This window comes from Choloepus didactylus, chromosome 6 (genome assembly GCF_015220235.1).
Source record: "Choloepus didactylus isolate mChoDid1 chromosome 6, mChoDid1.pri, whole genome shotgun sequence".
Lineage (NCBI taxonomy): Eukaryota > Metazoa > Chordata > Mammalia > Pilosa > Megalonychidae > Choloepus > Choloepus didactylus.
The window spans coordinates 79539647-79549049 of NC_051312.1; the positions used below are offsets into that span (position 1 = coordinate 79539647).

Sequence of the window (9403 nt, forward strand, 5' to 3'; positions counted from 1 at the left end):
GACAAAAATGGATGTTGAAGAAAAATAAAAGGATGTTGGCACAACCAGAGACTAATATTGGAAAGATTTTCATCAATAAACCTCTTGTCATGAGGGGAAAAGGGAAGAAAAGTTGTTACTGGATAGCTCTAAGAGCTGCTTGGCAAATGCTATATGAGAAACATCCAGTATGAACCCCAAGGTCAAAGCAAGGCTTAAATAACTCTCCTCTTGTACTCTCATCATTTCCAGTGCCTCCTATTGGCACAATTCAACCAAATTCAAGAAAATACAGGAGTATGGGTTATACAGTACATGAGAGTATTCTGGGGAACAGATCAGTGCAGAAAGGGCAGAGCAAGGATATGAAGAGGCAAATGAAGCAAGATGCAAACTCGTGTAGTTATCTATAGCTTTTGGGTTCCATTTGTCCATATTGGATCATCTTCCCATATTCTACCTAGATCCCCGTTATAATATGCTTTCACTCTGCTCATCTGAAGTGTTTTCCATTCCTACCTCTGCATTCCATATTACTGGAGTGACACTTCTTCAGGCTGACTGCCTTCTCAGCTCAATTTGCAGCTATCACTGAGCAAGAATGACCTGTAATTTGTGTCTCAATCATTTACTTCTTTGGTTGGTGTGTGAGTTGGTGTGTCTGTATGTGTGTTTGTTTTTATTTCTAGGAGGTGAAAACCAATCATTAATTCTGAATTTTGTTTCCATGTGACTGGTTTGGTAGAAAACACTCCCATTTCAGAGATAGTGAGGTGTTCTTTTTTTCCTCAGATACTTTCACAATCATTTATTTTTAAAATGTGAAAAGCTCAAAGGCTTTCCTTACCCTTCCATTTTCCTTTAAGTTCTACCCACTTTAGAAGAAACTGAAGCCCAAATATAACATGGAAAATATTTCTATGTCTTATTTGATTTTTAGGCCCAAACAAAGCACCTTTTGAAAACCTGCCCTAAGCACTTTTGTCCTAAGTGCATAGACCATAGGTTTTAGGACAAGAGGGATGATGTAGTGCAGCACATTGAGTAGAACAGGAATCAAAGTAGTCTGAGTCTCTGCCAGATGAGTTACTGAAATCACTACGACCACAGTATAGAAAAAGAGGATGAGGATGAGGTGTGAGCTACAAGTGCTCAGAGCCTTGGATGCAGCTTCAGCCAAGTTCAGTCTAAGTACAGAGCGCAGAATCAAAGAATATGACAATATTATCAGACCTAGATCACTTCCCATACCAATCCAAGCCAGAACTAGTTGACAAATGCTATTTGGCCTCCTGTCATCACAAGCCAGACTTGTGACTCTGAGGATAGAGCATAGACAATGCTCAATCTCATTGTTGGAGCAATAATTATGCTGAGCTGCAAGGACAGGCACTAGAATGACAAACAAGCCATTTCTAAGCATCATGAACAGGGTAGCTTTTAAGATTAAGGCACTGGTGACTACTGATGGGTATCGAAGAGGGTGACAAATAGCTACGTATCTATCAAAAGCCATGCAGAGGAAGATACCAGACTCAATGCCAAAAAAGCAGTGAATTGCATAAATCTGAGTAAAACACTGAGGGAGAGTGATGATGACCTTGGCATCAAACTGGAAGATGGCCAAGATCTTGGGCATGATGGTGGTGGCCAGGCCCATGTCCACCACAGAGAGTATGCCTAAGAAATGGTACATGGGTTTCTGTAGAGTAGAATCCTGGCAGATGGTGATGAGGATGAGGATATTAGCACCAATTGCTAATAGGTTGAGGAGAGGAAAGGGTAAGGAGAACCAGTGCCTGTGAATGCCACCTGTGAATGCCCGGGAATCCCATCAGGATGAACTCAGAGACCTGGAATTTGGAGCTATTAGAGACTCTAGGAGAGACAGACATATTTTCCTAAGGAAAAGAAAAATTTCAATGTTGCTGTCTCAAGAAAATGTACCACACCAATGCAAGGTGTTTATAATAGGGTAGAATATGGGAATCCTGTAGTTCATGCATGATTGTTCTGTAAATCCACAAGTTCTCTAACAAAAAACAATTGTCACTGACTTATGATTTATGTCACATTTACTGTAGTAATTAAGTCATTGTTTTGACTCACAAAATATTTGGGGGACAATATTTTAAATCAATTTTAAATAGTAACAGATGGCTAATTTTACATTAATGAGTAAAATTTGGTTGCCCTGGAACAGACTCCCTGCACAGTGGGGCAGCCTCCTCCCAAAGGGCTGGCAGTCCCAAGTGCACATGGAGAATGCATGTGCTGCTTGGATTTCTATCTGGGTTGGACCATGCCTAGTACACAGGTGAAGTTGTGAGAGAGTTGGCCTGAGAGTAAGAGGTGCCTCAAGAGTGTGATCTGATTGTAGGACAGGGAAAGTGCACTTCACCAAGCTATAACTCTGTCAAAATATAGATAAATGTTCAAATAATCTTGCATATCCCCAAACAACCTTATCAAGATTAGCAAATGCTCTGAGGCCAACAACAGAAAATCATAAAACACATGAAGAAACTAGAAGACATGGACAAACCAAATTAAAAAGCCAGAGGATACACAGAGCTTGGAGCAATTAATCAAAGAAATATACACAAATCTCCAAAAGAACTTCCATGAGTTGGCTAAGGACATAAAGGATATCTAGAAGATTCTAGAATACCCTAAAGAAGAATTTGAAAGAGTAAATAAAAAAATATCAGAACTTACGGAAATAAAAGATAGTGTTGATCAAATTTAAAAAATATTAGAGAAACAAAACAGCAGATTGGAAAAGGTAGAATAAAGAATAACTGAACTAGAGGATAGGGGAATTGAATGTGAAAACACAAAAGAACAAATGGTGAAAAAAATAAAATTGAAATCGATCTCAGGAAAATGATGAACACGAAGCACACAAATATAAGAAGCACTGGTGTCCTCGAAAGTGAAGAGTAAAGGGCTAGAAAGAATATTTGAAGACGTAGTTGGAGAAAACTTCCCAACCTTTCCAAATGACATAAATATGAAAAGCAAAGAAATCCAATGAACTTCAAATAGAACAAATCTAAATAAAACCATTCTGAGACATATACTAATCGATTGTCAAATGCTGAAGAGGAAAAACTCCTGAAGGCAGCAAGAGAGAAGCAATTCACCATATACAAGGGAAACCACATAAGACTAAATACTGGCCACTCAGTGGGCACCATGGAGGCAAGAAGGCAGTGGTATGACATATTTAGGATTCTGAAAGACAAAAATTGCCAGCCAAGAATTCTTTATCCAGCTAAGCTCTGCTTCAAAATTGAGGGAGAATTTAAAATTTTCACAGACAGACAAATGCTGAGAGAATTTGTTAACAAGAGATGTACCATGCAGGAAATATTAAAGGAAGTTCTACTGGCTGAGAAAAAAGAAAGGAGAGCAAGGTCTGGAAAAGGGCACAGAAGAGAAGAGTATTAGAAAGGGAAAATTAAAGGGGAAAAATGAGAGAGAGAGAGGGAGGAGAAAACAGATCTGACAAATAAAAACCAAAGGCTAAGATGGTTGATTCAAGAACTGCCTTCACAGAAATAACATTAAATGTTAATGGATTAAACTCCCCAATTAAAAGACACAGATCAACAGAATGGATTTAAAAGTAAGAACCATCAATATGCTGTTTACAAGAGACTTTTATTAGACCCAGTGACACAAACAGATTGAAGGTGGAAGGATGGAAAAAAAAATATTCCATGAAAGCTACAGCCAAAGGAAAGCAGAGGTAACAATACTAATATCAGGAAAAATAGACTTTAAAGGCAAAGATATCATAAGAAACAAAGAAGAGCACTATAAAATAATAAAAGGGACAATTCACCAAAATGATATAACAACTATAAGTATTTGTGCACCCAATCAAGGTGCTCCAACGCACATGAGACAAACATTGGCAAAACTGAAGGAAGAAACAGATGTTTCTAAAACAATAGTGGGAGACTTCAATACACCACTCTCTTATATAGATAGAACAACCAGACCCAGGACCAATAAGGAAATTGAGAACCTATACAAGGTGATAAATGAATCAGACTTAATAGACATATATAGAGCATTACCTCTCAAATTACCAGTATATACATTCTTCTCTAGAGCTCATGGAACATTCTCCAGGATAGATGATATGCTTGGGCATAAAACAAAGCTTAATAAATTGAAAAAGATTGAAATTATTCAAACAACAGTCTCTGACCATCATTGAATGCACTCAGAAGTCAATAACCATCAGAGAAGCAGAACATTCACAAATATGTGGAGATTAAACAACACATTCCTAAACAATCAGTGGGTCAAAGAAGAAATTGCAAGAGAAATTGCTAAATATCTTGAAGCAAATGAAAATGAGAACACAACAGATCAAAACTTATGGGCTGTGGTGAAAGTGCTGCTGAGGGGGAAATTTGTAGCTCTAAATGCATACATCAAAAAAGAAGAAAGTTAAAATCAAAGAAATAATGTAACAACTGAGGAAGTTAGAGAATGATCATCAAACACACTACAGCAAGTAGAAGAAAAGAAATAACAAGGATTAAAGCAGAAATAAATGATATGGAGAAAAAAAGTCAACAGAGAGAATAAATAAAACCAAAAGTTGCTTCTTTGAGAAGATCAACAAGATTGACAAACCCTTAGCTAGACTGAAAAAGTCAAAAAGAAGATGCAAATAAACAAAATCATAAATGAGAGTGGGACATTACTGTGGATCCCCAAATTTTTTAAAAAATCATAAGAGAATACTATGAACAACTGTATGCAAACAAACTCCTGAAAACACATGAACAACCTAGACTGACTGGAGGAAAAATAGAAGACCTCAACAAACATGTAAAGGGATCCAGTCATCAAAAAGCTTCCTACAAACAAAAGCCCAGGGCCAGATGGCTTCATAGTGGAATTTTACAAACTTTCCAAAAAGAACTGACACCATTCCTGCTCAAACTGTCTCAAAAAATTGAATAAAAAGAAACACTACCTAACTCATTTTATGAAACTAAACAGCACTCTAATAGCAAAAACAGATAAAGATGCTACAAGAAAGGAAAACTACAGGCCAATATCCCTAATGAATATAGACACAAAAATTCTCAACAAAATACTTGCAAAATAGAATCCAAAGACACATTAAAAGAATCATACACCATGACCAAGTGGGGTTCATTCCAGGCATGCAAGGGTGGTTCAACATAAGAAAATCAATGTAATGCAAAACATTAACAAATAGGAAGGGGAAAATGAAATATCATATCAATAGATGCAGAGAAAGCATTCACCAAAATTCAGCATCTTTTTTTTGATAAAATCACTTCAAAAGGTAGGAATTGAAGGCAACCTCCTCAATATAATAAACGGCATATATGAAAACCCACAGCCACTATTATAGTCAACAGTGAGAGACTGAAAGTCTTCACCCCTATGATTGGGAATGTGCCAAGGATGCCCGCTGTCACCAGTATATTCAACATTGTGCTAGAAGTTCTAGCCAGAGCAATCTGGCAAGACAAAGAAATAAAAGGCATCCACATTGGAAAGGAAGAAGTAAAACTGTCCTTATTTGCAGATGATATGATCATTGTTTGGAAAATCCTAAGAAATCAACAACATAGTTACTTCAGCTAATAAACAAATTCAGCAAAGTAGTGGGATAGAAGATTAATGCACAAAAGTCATTAATGCTCCTAGACACTAGAAATGACTGAACTGAAGAGACAATTAAGAAAAAAAAAATTCCATTCACAATAACAACAGTTCTGGTTTGCTAATGCTGCTGTTTTGCAAAACACCAGAAATGGATTGGCTTTTCCAAAGGGAATTTATTTCTTTACAAATTTACAGTCTTAAGGCCATAAAGTGTCCAGGGTAAGGCATCAACAATAGGCTACCTTCACTGGAGAAAGGTCATTGGCTTCCAGAAAACCTATGTTAGCTGGAAAGGCACATGGCTGGTGTCTGCTTGCTCCTAGGTTGCATTTCAAAATGGCGTTCTCCAAAATGTCAGCATCAGCTTTCAATGGCCATCTTCAAAATGTCTCTCTAAGCTGCAGCAGCACTGAGCTTCTGTCTGAGCTTTTATAGGGCTCTAGTAAACTAATCAAGACACATACTGAATGTGTGGGGCCACACCTCCATGTAAATAATCTAATCAAAGGTATTACCCACAGTTGGGTGGGACACATCTCCATGGAAACAACCTAATCCAAATATTCCAACCTAGTAAACACTAATATGTCTGCCCCCATAAGATTGCATTAAAGAATATGGCATTTTGGGGGACATAACAGATCCAAACCAGTACAGCAACAAAAATAAATAAATAAGTAAATAAATAAGTAAATAAATAAATAAATAAATAAATAAATAAATAAATAAATAAAATATCTAGGAATAAGCTTAACCAAAGATGTAAAAGACCTCTATGCAGAAAATTACATAACTTTACTAAAAGAAATCAGGGCAATCTAAAGAGGTGGGAAGATATTCTGTGTTCATGGATAGGAAGGCTAAATGTTTTTAAGATGTCAATTCTACCCAAACTGATCTATAGATTCAATGCAATGCCGATCAAAATGCCAACAACCTACTTTGCAGACTTCAAAGAGCTAGTTATCAAATTTAATAAAAATTTAATTGAAATTTTTAATATCACTTCCTGATATTAAAGCCTATTATAAAGCCACAGTAGTCAAAACAGCATGGTACTGGCACACAGATAGACATATTGATCAATAGAATCAAATTGAGAGCTTGGATATAGACCACCAGGTCTGTGGTCAACTGATTTTTTATAAGACCCCCAAATACAATAAACTGGGACAGAACAGTCTCTTCAACAAATGGGGCTGGGAGAACTGGACATCCATATCCAAAAGAATGAAAGAGGAAATCTACCTCACACCCTACTCAAAAACTTACTCAAAGTGGGTCAAAGACCTCAATATAAGGACACTACCATAAAACTCCTAGAAGATAATGCAGGGAAACATCTTCAAGACCTAGTATTAGGAGGTAGCATCTTAGACCTTACACTTAAAGAACAAGCAATGAAAGAAAAAATAGATAATGGTAACTCCTCAAAATCAAAAGCTTCTGTACCTCAAAGGAATTTGTCAAAAGATGAAGAGGTAGCAACCTCAATGGGAGAAAAATTTGGAAACCATATATCTGATAAGAGACTGATCTCCAGCATGTATAAAGAAATCCTACAACTCAAGGATAATAATACAAACAGCCCAATTATAAAATAGACAAAGATAGGAAAAGACATTTTTCCAAAGAGGAAATATAAATGGCTAAAAAACACATGAGAATATGTTCATCTTCACTAGCTATTAAGGAAATGCAAATGAAAACCACAATGAGATATCATCTCACACCAATGAGAATGGCTGCCATTAAACAAACAGGAAACTACAAATGCTGGAGATGATGTGGAGAAATTGCAACTCTTATTCATTGCTGGTGAGAATGTATAATGGTACAGTCACTGTAGAAGTCAGTTTGGTTTATAATATAGAATATACGGGACCTTTAGATAGAATCTAGTAAAGGGGTAATGATAACCTTATATGTACAGACATGATAATGAGGGTGAACTTAAAGGTATGTGAGTGGACAGGGGTGAAGATGGTTCATTAATGGAATTATAAGTATCAGTGCTTCATTGAAGGTGAACATGATTGAAAGTGGTTATTTAAAGGCATGTAACCCACAGAGTAGCACTACAAATCTAAATAAGTGTTTGCACTTATCTACGACACTGGTACAAAGAGTTAACAACAGAGTGGTATATGGAAAAACTACCCATTACAAATTATAGACGATATTTAATAGGAATACCTTACCAGCAGTACGCTAATACTAGGGATGAATAATTAGTGGCTGATAAGAGCTCTGGGATGTTTTGTGTTATGATAATTTTTTTTTTTTAAATTGAGAGTGATGATGATTGAATGATTGTACAGCTAAGTGAAGATAAGGTGAGACATTTCACATTTGCTATGTGAAAGGAAGGACCCCCTACTTAATAAGTATAGCCATTGATCTTGAGACTTGCTCTTGTGAAACTTAGGGCTGCAAATGGGAGGCTAATCCTTCCTATAATTATTTCTAAGATGCACCTCCACAGAACCTCCTTTGTTGCTCAGACGCAGCCTTTCTCTCTCTAAGCCCATCTTGGCAAATAAATTCATTACCTTCCCTCCCTTCGTGAATCTCACTGGCAACATAAGACATGACTCCCAAGAATGAGCCTGGCCCTGGCATTGAGGGATTGAGAATGCCTTTTTAACCAAAAGGGGAAAAGAAAGGTAACAAAATAAGATTTCAGTGGCTAAAAATTTTCAAATAGAGCTGAGAAACTAAACTGGAGTTTACTCTTATGCAAGCTCCAGCTAGATATCCCATATGGCCACAGTATGCCAAACCCTAACCAACAGTAATCCCAAAATACCTAGACCCGTATCTGAGACTCTATAAAAGTTTTACTGAGTTTATTTCTCAGGAACTTAAATCCACCAGAGTGTTCCTATGCCAGACAAATCCTACAAGTCAGAGACAACAGCCTCTTTAAGAACAACCAGATGCAGTCCCCTTCCCCATAATGTTGATACCCCTTATCAATATGAACAAGTTAGGGTGGTCACTGACTAGACATCCCTGAAGTTTGGGAAAGTGATTAAATGAGAGGAAGGGGCAGCAGCAGACAAGATAGAATTTAGCAAAGGATTATGAATATTGAATCTTTATATAAATATTTTTTAGATGCTAGGTATTAGAATAGCTAGAAGGAAATAACTGAAATGGTGGAAATGTAACCCATAATATTCTATGAAATTTGCTCTATAGCTACTCATTAATTTCTACTTTAAAAGTTATCACCTTTTGGTATATATCTTATATTTCACAATATAGTTATTTAGGGAAATAACTGAAACTGTGGAACTTTAACCCATAACATAAAAAAAAAAAGAATAACAGTGAATGATATGAGTATTCACAAAGAAAGTGTAAAATAACCTAGAGAGAATTTTTAGGACTATTACAAGAGTTCAGCAATATTGACCAATACAAGATCAATATAAACAGATGGCCAAAACTTATGGAATAATGTAAGAGAAATTTAAAAGTTTGAAAATATGCTATAGTTAAAATAAAGAACCAACTATGTCATGCAAAATGTTGCATGAAAAAGATTACATGGTAAACTTTTTATATTAAAAATCACATATACACAGATCAAGATGATGTATTTTAATAGCTCAACCCATAAGGATTAAAGAATCAAAATGTTGAGAAAGATATATGCTAAATTTATGTGACTTTATGTTCAGCAAGAGGGAGGAAGGAAGGAGAATCAAAATGGAAATGGTTCAACTGTTTAACTTATTTTTGTACAAAA

General features: G+C 36.2%; 1 pseudogene; it reads right to left on the bottom strand.

Annotated features, from left to right (window-relative positions):
- Positions 1-904: 904 nt before the first annotated feature.
- On the bottom strand, positions 905-1874 carry LOC119538281 (annotated as a pseudogene).
- Positions 1875-9403: the final 7529 nt, after the last annotated feature.